The following is a 10,319-nucleotide window of genomic DNA, read 5'->3' on the forward strand; positions in this document are numbered from 1 at the left end:
TTGAAGGACATGAAGATACAGACTCCCAGATAGTTGAGACATGGAGAGCCTGTATTGTTTCCATAGCAGATCTTTTTTGACCTTGGCTCGATTTACATGAGACCAGACCTGCTGACAACAGACAGGAATAGCTTATTCCACCATCAGAAAGGGGTTTTAGGATGAGAGTTGGCAGGTTCATTGACAGCGCTTTAGACTAGGTATGAAGGGGGCAGGGGGTGGTACCAGGGTCACTAGAATAAAGCCTGAACGTAACATGCCAGTTCTTGTGGGTGAGGAATGTGCTAGCAAGACCTTGTAGTCTTGTGTCTTGGTGAAGGAGGAGGGTGACATAACATTCTGCAGGAAGGACTCAAGGGTTGGTTACTATGGAAACACCCGAGTATGGTCAAGAGGGTATTAGGGCTTTTCCATCTTAAAATGTGGCCCAGCTGAGGTGCATTTACACTAATGCATGCAGTGTGGGTAACAAACACAAAGGAGGAGCTGGAGGCCACTGTGCAAGCAGGGAACTTTGATGAATTTGCCATCACGGAAACCTGGTGGGATGATTTACATGACTGGAGTCTGGCTGTTGATGGCTACAAACAGTTCAGAAGGGATAGGCGAGGACGGAGGGGAGGAGGAGTTGCCCTCTATGTCAGGAAGTGAATAGATTGTGAAGAGCTCTGCCTGAGAAACAGCCATGACCAGGCTGAGAGCTTGTGGGTGAAAATCAAGGATCAGTCCTATAAAGGACATCTAGGGGTTGGGATCTGCTATAGGCCACCTGATCAGGGTGTGTTTGTTGATGAGGCCCTCTTGCTTCAGCTGCAAGAACTGTTGCGCTCACAAGCTCTTGTCCTGATGGGGGATTTCAACCACCCAGATGTCTGCTGGGGTAGCAGCACGGCAGGTTCCAGACAATCCAGGAGATTCCTGCAGTCTGTTGAGGATAACTTCCTGGTCCAGGTAATAGACAGCCTGACCCAAGGTGAAGCCTTACTAGACCTGGTGCTCAGCAGTGTGGAAGAGAGCATTAGAGAGGTTAAGACTGGAGGCTGCCTGGGCTGTAGAGACCATGCCCTGATAGAGTTTGTGATCTTCAGGAATATGGGTTTGGCAAAAACCCATAGAATCAGGACCCCGAACTTCAGGAGAGCAAACTTCTGACTGCTCAAGGAATTACTGGCTGGGATCCCCTGGGAAACTGTCGTTAAGGGCATAGGAACAGAGCAGAGCTGGCAGCTCTTTAAGGACACCCTTCTGAGAGCGCAAGAGCACTCCTTCCCTCAGCAGAAGAAATCATGCAGAGGAGGCGGGTGACCAGCATGGTTGAACAAGGACTTACAGCTTAAACTGAGGGAAAAGAGGGAAATGTACAGGAAGTGGAAGCAGGGTTGTATAGTCCAGGAGGAACACTCACTCTACCCAGGTGGAATGGAAGAGAGAACCAGAAAGGTAAAAGTGTGAGAACTCATGGGCTGAGATAAAGATGAGGGCTTGGAGGAGGGGGGTTTCTCAGAGGTCTGGAGGACATGGCCACCCTGGAGAAGGATTATGGGGAGGTGGGGGCTGATAGCTACCCAGCCCCACAGGTCTCCACTGCCGTGGTGGAGCCCTAAAACTCCATCCTCCCCACTCACACCACACTGGAGAACTCCAACTGCGCCTTCATGATGGACAACGAGGCCATCTATGACATCTGCCGCAAGAACCTGAACATCGAGAGGCCCACCTACACCAACCTCAACAGGTTGATAGGCCAGATCCTGTCCTCCATCATGGCCTCCCTGCGCTTCAATGAGGCCCTGAATTGCAGGCCAACCTGGTGTTGTACCCCCACATCCACTTCCCCCTGGCCACCTACGCTGCCGTCATCTCTGCCAAGAATGCTTACCAAGAGCAGCTTTTGGTGGCCGAGATCACCAATGCCTTCTTTGAGCCAGCCAACCAGATGGTGAAGTGCAACCCACAGCATGGCAAGTACATGGTGTGCTGCCTGCTGTACCGTGGGGACGTGGTGCCCAAGGACGTCAGCGGCGCCATCGCCACCATCAAGACCAAGTGCACCATCCAGTTTGTGGACTGGTGCCCGACTGGTTTCAAGGTGGACATCAACTGCCTGCCTCCTACGGTGGTGTCCTGGGGGGACATGGCCAAGGTGCAGTGTGCCGTCTGCATGCTGAGCAACACCATGGCCATCGCCGAGGCCTGGCCTGCCTGGACCACAATTTCGACCTGATGTATGCCAAGCGTGCCTTCATGCACTGGTACGTGGGCGAGGGCATGGAGGAGGGGGAGTTCTCGGAGGCGCGGGAGGACATGGCTGCTGAGAGAGGGAGTTAGGAGAATCTCAGCAAATAGAGATAGAGCGCTGACGGTATTAAACTAGTGGATGCTGCTTAATGTCTTTGCTAACTATTTTGCATCGTGCAAATTAACTGAAGCAAGAAGCCTTGGGCCCCTTACCACATTTAGTTCCTGATAAGAATGTGAACAAATCTTAAGAAACTGGCAGAAATTGGACCTGCAGTTTGGACAAGAGGCAAGGAGCAAAGTCTGAGTCTGCGCAAAGACAAGAGGTCAACTAGCGGTGATGAGGAAGAGTCACCAACTTTCATCCCCACAACCCCTGGCAACCTCTACCAGGAGACACTACGCAAGCGCAGATGGTAGGAACTTGTGGAAATGACTTCTTGGATCTAATTTTAATATGAAGCAGGAACAGGTTAGGCATATGTATAGGCTTATTGTGAAACTTCATGCATATGTAACTCTTTATTGCATATAACCATGGAAAGTTGCCGCGTCATGAGAGCACAACTCACAACTTTGATTAGACACGCCGCCATGCTGCCCAGCACTGAATAAACATCCAGAGAAGAGCAACGAAGCTGGTGAGGGGTCTGGAGAACAAGTCTTACGAGGAGCGGCTGAGGGAGCTGGGATTGTTCAGTCTGGAAAAGAGGAGGCTCAGGGGCAACCTTATTGCACTCTACAGGTACCTTAAAGGAGGCTGTAGTGAGGTGGGGGTTGGTCTATTCTCCCACGTGCCTGGTGACAGGATAAGGGGGAATGGGCTTAAGTTGTGCCAGGGGAGGTTTAGGTTGGATATTAGGAAGAACCTCTTTACCGAAAGGGTTGTTAGGCATTGGAGTGGGCTGCCCAGGGAAGTGGTTGAGTCACCATCCCTGGAGGTCTTGAAAAGACGTTTAGATGTAGAGCTTAGGGATATGGTTTAGTGGAGGACTTGTTAGTGTTAGGTCAGAAGTTGGACTAGGTGATCTTGGTGGTCTCTTCCAACTTAGATGATTCTGTGATTCTGTGAAAAGCTCTGTCACACAAGTCAGGGTTTGTTCATGTACCAAGAGAGTAGTTGTATGTAAAGTTCTCCAGTTTCCTGTTCCACCTCTATTCTGTCTGCATTCACTTCTGGCCAAGGGACATATATTAGCAAAATAAAGCCTTGTTATGGTCTGAGACAACTTCACAGCCTAAAGTCAACATCTGACACATGTAATTAGTTCACAAAGTAGACTGAGTAAAGTCTTGCAGAAAATATGAGTATTTATGTATGACTGCTCATGTTTCTGGAGTAGAGCCTGTCTTTGGTGCTGTGCATTTTCTGATTTATAAAATTCTGATGACCATTGCCATCTGCATATCTACATTATTGGAGTAGATACTATAACAATTTCAGTGTATGGCTTGGTCTACTTCATGTATGTCACAATTGCAAGGAAAAGAGAAATAATTGTTCAAAATTGCCATTGTTCTAGATAAGTTGACTAAGTAGTCAGGCACATCCAGGACAGAGATTACTTGGGATAGCCATTTTCCCATTCACAGGGATTATTGCTAGGGAGAATGGGCAGCCCAGAGAGTTTCAACAAGGTATTTGGTGTGAGTTGAACTAATAAGATTCACAGAAAGACCTCAGCTTAAATTTCTACATCCCTACCAGACTGAAGCTGTTTGTCTCAGGGCAGACCCCATGAGGCTGAAGCCATGTGTCTTCCTTTATGCCATATGTAGAAGAATTTGCACAAGAAATCTGAATTTGTAGAGGTAAAAAGAGCCTGGTAAAAGAGGATAGGAAAGATTAAACCAAATCAAGAAAGCTAAAGAGCCTTAAGAACCTCTTAGAAACCATGGATTAGAGAACTGCTCTGCCCTGACCCCTCAGACAGAAGCAACAGAGCTGGACAGACAAATACAGCTGTTGTCTACACTGTTGCTATAAATTCTCATACTCTTTCGGAGATTCCTGGAGATTATGGCCATAAAGGACTATTAGATGATTTAGTCTGACCCATGGTTTTTGTTTTGTTTTTGTTTCTACTTTTTAATTCTGACTCCAGTAACTTGCGTTTAGTTGCAACATATCTTCTCAATTTGAAGATGTCAAGATATGCGCAATCCTCTACTGACTGCAACAGTCTGTCCAATGGTCTGTGAGCCTCCCAACTTTTAAAAGAAAGTATCTAATTTCAAAGGCATCTGGTTCAAGCTTCTGGTCAATGGTTATGAGTGATTTTACCTGGTATTTTCTCTGTAACTAGTGGAGACTTCTCAGTATTCTTCTATGGGGCTCTCTCCTACTTGTGAAGGTGACGTTCCACTAAGCTATTTAATTGTATCCGTGGAGACATGGCATTGGTTTCATTCCATTAATTCATATAAATTTTGCCTTTTGCTTAGCATAGAAGACACACACACATCACCATCCTTCTGTAGAGACCTTGGACTTTAGCTATGAGCATGGACTTTTCAGTCAATCTCTCACCATTCATCTGGCCTTGTATCACCCTTTAGGATTTGTATTTTCATCATACTTTGATTTGTTTATGTATAGAAGCTAGCACAAATGTCCTGATCTCATCTGTATCTTTGCAACAGTGAAAACTATTAATTGATGAGAAAGCCCTAATGACAAGAAAATGCCACTCTTCTTCAGTCCCTGCAGGTGAGAATATACGACCGTCCCAGTGTTTTGTAAACTCTTCAAATCCAACCACTGGCCATACTTTCTCATTTACATATGATCACTTTTATTGGATATGGAAAACATCAACAAGAAAAGTAAATTAAGAAAAACTAATGTGGCAAGTTGTTTTCTGTTACCTATATCATTCTTTCCATATCCAGCTGTTCTAACTGATTAATCTTTTGAACTCTGCCACAAGTGCATCTTGTAGCAAGACAGTAGTAACTGTCACTATAGTTGTTACCAGTACTTCTAAAACCTAAAAACTTAATGAAAAAGTAAAATACATTTTTTTTAAAAAAATGAGAAAGTTGAGTTATTTTGATTTTTTTTCTTTCAAATCTGGAGATTCTTCAGAGCACTCTGAAATTAAGCTTTAGGTTTTTTTTTTCTTTATGTTTATTTATCAATTCTGTATTTTAGGGGCAAAATGTGGTGTGCAGAGGGAAGAGGAATGGCAGTAAAAACTGAAAGAAAAAAACTCGAGAACTTCTAAAGATTTCAAGGGAAGATGCATGGGGAATTAAATATTGTTACCTTTTAAAGCATGCAAAATATATATTTCTTTAAATTTCCTAAAGAAGTCTTCACCAAATCTCAGTCCTTTCTAATCTCATGGATGAGGGACCTTCCCCAGGAAATGTGGGACTAAGCTGGTTTTTTCAATAGATCCTGCTAGGGAAATCACAAAAAAAAAGTTTCTTCTGCAACTTCCTCAGATTAGGGAAACCTACTGTATTTGCTGCTTCCTTTTCTTTTCTTTGTGGAACAGCAAGACAGAGGAGTCATTTCTCAGGGTGGTCACAACCAAATGATTACACGGATCCAGTGACCACAGCTCACACTGAAGAAAAACAACACTCCCAATTAGCTGATCAATATGAATTGTTTACTCTCCTGGCTTGAGAATTCTTCCTGTCCAGTAAGACTTCCCGTAATTTAGGATCATTGACATTAGAAATTATAAAATCACCCAGAGGAAATAACAGTAAAATAATTATAGTCCCTGGGAAAAGGTTTAGCATTTGCTTTGGTATTAAGAGCAGTGCCTTGTTAGTTGAGCTAAAGGAACACTGATGGCTGCACCTTTTCCAGAAAGATTCACACTGAATCCTGACTGACCAAGGTTAAATGAGTTTCTAGATCTCTTTTTTAAAACGCTGATTGAAGCTTACAATTCCAAAACCTCTGAGAAAGGCATGTTTTTTCCAAGCAAAGAGGTTGAACACCTTTGAATTTGCCCATATCTTATTCTTTCAAACAGTCCGGCCCCAGTCACTGTTGGAATTAACTGTGCTAAAATAGTTACAAAAGTGCTTGAGCTTGAGCACTAACCTGGTTACAAATACCAGTCAGTTCTATATAATGCATTTTTACAATGCTCTGTCTGAACAAGTCATATGCATACAGAACATGTCCTTGTCCTCCAAAGGAAGACCAGCTGGCACTGTTGCAAAAACTTGCTAACTCTGCTCAGCTGTATGTGTAAACTGGTAGTTCTTGCAGAACTGCTTATTGTCACTGGCGAGCCATTTCTTTCTAGTTCGCACCAGTAAAAATTGCTTTCCTGGCTTTAATCTCTCTGTGAAACCATTGTAGGTACGTCTGCTGCCACAGCAATCAAACAAAATATTGTACAGTGCCAAGACATTATGCTACGAGTGAATTCTCAGCACATAATTCTCCAAGAACGTCTTTCCACCCAGTTAAAAAGGGGTGGGACTTCTCTCCTTTCCCTTGGTGGTTTCTCCAGTAATTCTCTCCCTATCTCTCCCTAATTAAAGCAATCCCAGTGCAGATTATTTTGCCTGAATTTACTTGACGGAGAGAAATGATACATACCAAGAGTTTTAAAGTACATTCAGAATGTACTGAACAGGAAAGAAAAGAAATATGAAGTAAAATGCAAGACAAGGTGTGGTTTGTGAAAGGGAAAATGAGCTAAATACCAGTTTGCTTCCAAATATCCAGCAGCAATAAGAACTTTAAAATCCTTTTTTTTTTTTTTTTTTTTTTTTTTTCCCTTTTATTTTTAAGGTAGTGTAAGATCTTTCTATGAATAGTATGCATACTTATACTGAAGTATTTCCATCAGCTTGAACAATCTATTTGCAGTGGAAGATGTAAAGACACTAACTCTCCTAGAAAAGGTAATGTTTGAAGGACAAACTTCCCTGACTGGCAGGGCTCAACTCTCCCTGCCTACTGTGAAGCTGGAGCTGTTCTGCAGCGGTTGCCTGCAGTGCTGTTCTGATGGCTCTGGAAGGGGTGCACAGGGGTGTGCTGCTGTTTCTCTAAGGGGAGCAATTCAACATCACGCTTTTTTACAGAATTTGATTCTTCACTTAATTAAGGATTACTTCAGCTAGACAGTGAATACACTAGTCCCTTGAATGACGAAGAGAGTCCTTGTACGGTGATAAATATTTACATCATTTGTGCATGTTCTGTAATGAATCTGTTTGCTGGACAGAAGCCTGAAGCATTTCACTATGGCACAGTGCTGGGGGATTTCTGATTATAGAAAAGCTGATATGTGGAAAGAGTTAAAAATATGACCTTCATCACAAAGGATTTCACTTTATCTAGATAGATCTCTGCTTGCTTCCCATTTTCTGGAAAGTATTCCACATAAGTAATGAGTCCCAAAGTGCTGATGTATTGTGAGGCTGCCCCCTTCATAAATGTGGAAGTATTCAAAGTGTTTTATTTCCCAGAGACACAGCCACTTGGTAGCTTTTTCCTTGGTGAAAATTTTGTGTCTCTGCATGTGCGTGATGAAATCTTAAATGTCTTGCCCATACTCACATGGCAAGAGCAGTAGCAGAGCTGAGAAGTGACCAAAAGTAACCACATGAACTTCTTCCTCTTTCCTTCTTTATACAGACTAGTCTACATGTGTTGTAGCTTGGTGTGACAGGTGCTGCTGCAACTGTGAGTATTTGCTAAGCCTCTTTTCTGACCGCAGAAGTTTGGTAGAATCTTTTTGCTTTTCTGGGCACTTATAAAACCAACTGTCTTTATTAGGTCTCTGAAATGAAATTCGGATATATGAAGACTTCATTCGACACAATGAAATGTCACCCAGACCCTGAAGAGAAACCACTGGTGCATTTTAGAGGGTGGCAGCCGTCAGGGAGCACCATACAACGCTGTGGAAGAGTGCTAGGTTAGTAATGACAGGTAACTGACTGCTTAACAGTGACCACAGCCACCTCCTGCTGCTGATAGTGTTTCTTTCTACATGGCTGGAGAAACAGCTGTTTATACAAATAATCCTTATCACACTTTTACCAGGAAGTGGCTTAACATGTTTCTGAAACTGAGCATGTTCAAGTTAAGCTCATTTCATTTCAAGCCAAGTGCTGTTTCTGTGCTGCTCAGTGAGCACAACCCATTCAATTTAATGTTGTTACAAACAAACAAAAAAGATAGCAAATACCATGCGCTTAGAAAGACTCTCTTTCTTAGAGCAAGATGTTTTCTAAAACCCTTTCCAAAACAGAACTGAGAGCAAAAAACTGTTCTAAAACTTCCATGAGAGCCTGGGGAGTGCTGTACTATGTACATTACTGTCCTTTCCTTCAGACCACGGATGTCCAGAGCCATTCCACACAACAGCAGCTTGTAACTTGGCTTTACAAAATGACAGAAACATAAAAATTGTTGCCTTGGGATGGCTCAGCAGACTTGTCTCATCTTGTTACCCTATCTCAGTATTAAATCTTTTGGAGGAAGAACCCACCACCCCAGAAACAACTATTAGAAAGCACAAGGTTAAAACAAACCAGGACTCTTTTTTTTTTTTTTTTTTTTTTTATGTTTGTTGAGTTAATACTAAACAGAATAGGCCATGTATCCAATGAAATAAATTATGTTCAGAAAATGAAAATTTCTACAGGCTTAGGGTGTCAGATTGGCAACTAAAAGTTAGGCATGTAAAAAATGCCTGGAAATTCCAGTTGGCATTGATCTTACCTATATTTTACCTAAATGCCTCTCTTGAATCTGTGTCAAGAAAGCTAGACTCTGCTGACTTCTATGGGACAAAGATCTAGCCATAAATTTTGTACATGTAAGAGTTTTCAAAAATATCTAGAAATGGACCTAAAACAGAACTATGGCCCCAGACCCCAAAGCTTTGAGGAAGTTTTGGTTGGAAGACAAGCTTTGCAGCTGGGCTTTGATCTGGATGGAGCAAACCCAAACCAAGGATGAGATCTCGTGTGAATGCTGAAGAAAATTGTGTTTGGATCCAGATTCAGACTTTACAGCTTGGGGCCCAACTCCTAAAACGGTGTAGATGAAGGGCAGGAAAGGCTGCCTGCTGTACAAGCAGACAGAAAGCCCCCCACCAGCTGCGTACTCTGAGCAGCCTTGCTATCTGTGTACAACAGCACCAGCACGGCAGGGGTAAGCCCACAAGGAAGTCTCTGTGGTAAACTGGCTTGCAAAAGCTGAAAGCGATGTGCGTCCTGTGTAGCACAATAGCACAAGGTTGTTCTGTGGCTGCTGCAAAACAACCTCAAATTCCTGTCTACGGCTGTAAATGCAGCTTCTGCAAAATATGTGTTACAGCTTTGAAAGCAAAGTTCACACTGATTCCTGCTTGTCGCATATTGGCTTACACACACTATCAGCACCTACCAGTTCTCAGTTGTCACCACTTCTTTCACACCTGGAAGCTCGTTGCAGTCTATGATTGGCACCAACGGAGTTACAAGTAGCAGGTAGTGATGGTAGCGTGCCCCAGATGAATCACATTTGATACTGCAGATATTTTCTTAGGAGTCATCAACATGAACACTGCAAAGAGAATCTTTCCTCCTGAAAGACCATGTAGAAGAAAAGATAATAGAGTTATGAAGTACATCCAGTACATGCAGGTAGTAATTCTTCTGTCACACATGAGAAAAGGTGTCCATAGAGTTGTGCTATCCCCCATCTTGTCCCTTCATGTGCCACACACAGAAGTCAACCATAGAAGTAAGACTTGAAATAAACCCTTGTCTAAAAAATCTGCTCAATGCTACAAGCAAAGGGCTATGCTTTTTAAGTCATATCATTCACTCATGAGAAAAGAAACTTACTTGTTCTTCCCATGGCTCTCTCTACACTGTACATTCTGGCTGAGAATATTTGAGCACTTCCCTGGGATCGGTGTGTCTCGTAGACAATGAGAATCATTGAGTTTCCTTTGATTATTGGGAAGCTTGTATGGCTCCCTGGGGAGAGATGTGGTCTGTCTGTATGCGTGGTGCAACAGTGATAACTTTTAGATTGGAGTGGCCTATTCTGAGGCAAAAATAAAATAAAATAAAGTAAAATAAAGTAAAATAAATAAAATAAA

The 10,319-nt window shown here is 43.0% G+C and overlaps 1 long non-coding RNA gene and 1 pseudogene across 1 annotated transcript in view; both read left to right on the plus strand.

Moving 5' to 3' along the window:
- The first annotated feature begins 1,517 nt into the window (after positions 1 to 1,517).
- LOC118161080 lies at positions 1,518 to 2,328 on the plus strand (annotated as a pseudogene).
- A 5,495-nt stretch (positions 2,329 to 7,823) lies between these two features.
- Positions 7,824 to 10,319, plus strand: part of LOC118161301 — a 6,022-nt gene continuing 3,526 nt past the window's right edge. The window contains exons 1-2 of the long non-coding RNA XR_004747932.1: positions 7,824 to 7,903; positions 7,997 to 8,138. This is a non-coding gene — a long non-coding RNA (uncharacterized LOC118161301). The remainder of the gene's footprint in view (positions 7,904 to 7,996; positions 8,139 to 10,319) is intronic.

Source organism: Oxyura jamaicensis, chromosome 2 (assembly GCF_011077185.1).
Source record: "Oxyura jamaicensis isolate SHBP4307 breed ruddy duck chromosome 2, BPBGC_Ojam_1.0, whole genome shotgun sequence".
NCBI classification, from domain to species: Eukaryota; Metazoa; Chordata; class Aves; order Anseriformes; family Anatidae; genus Oxyura; species Oxyura jamaicensis.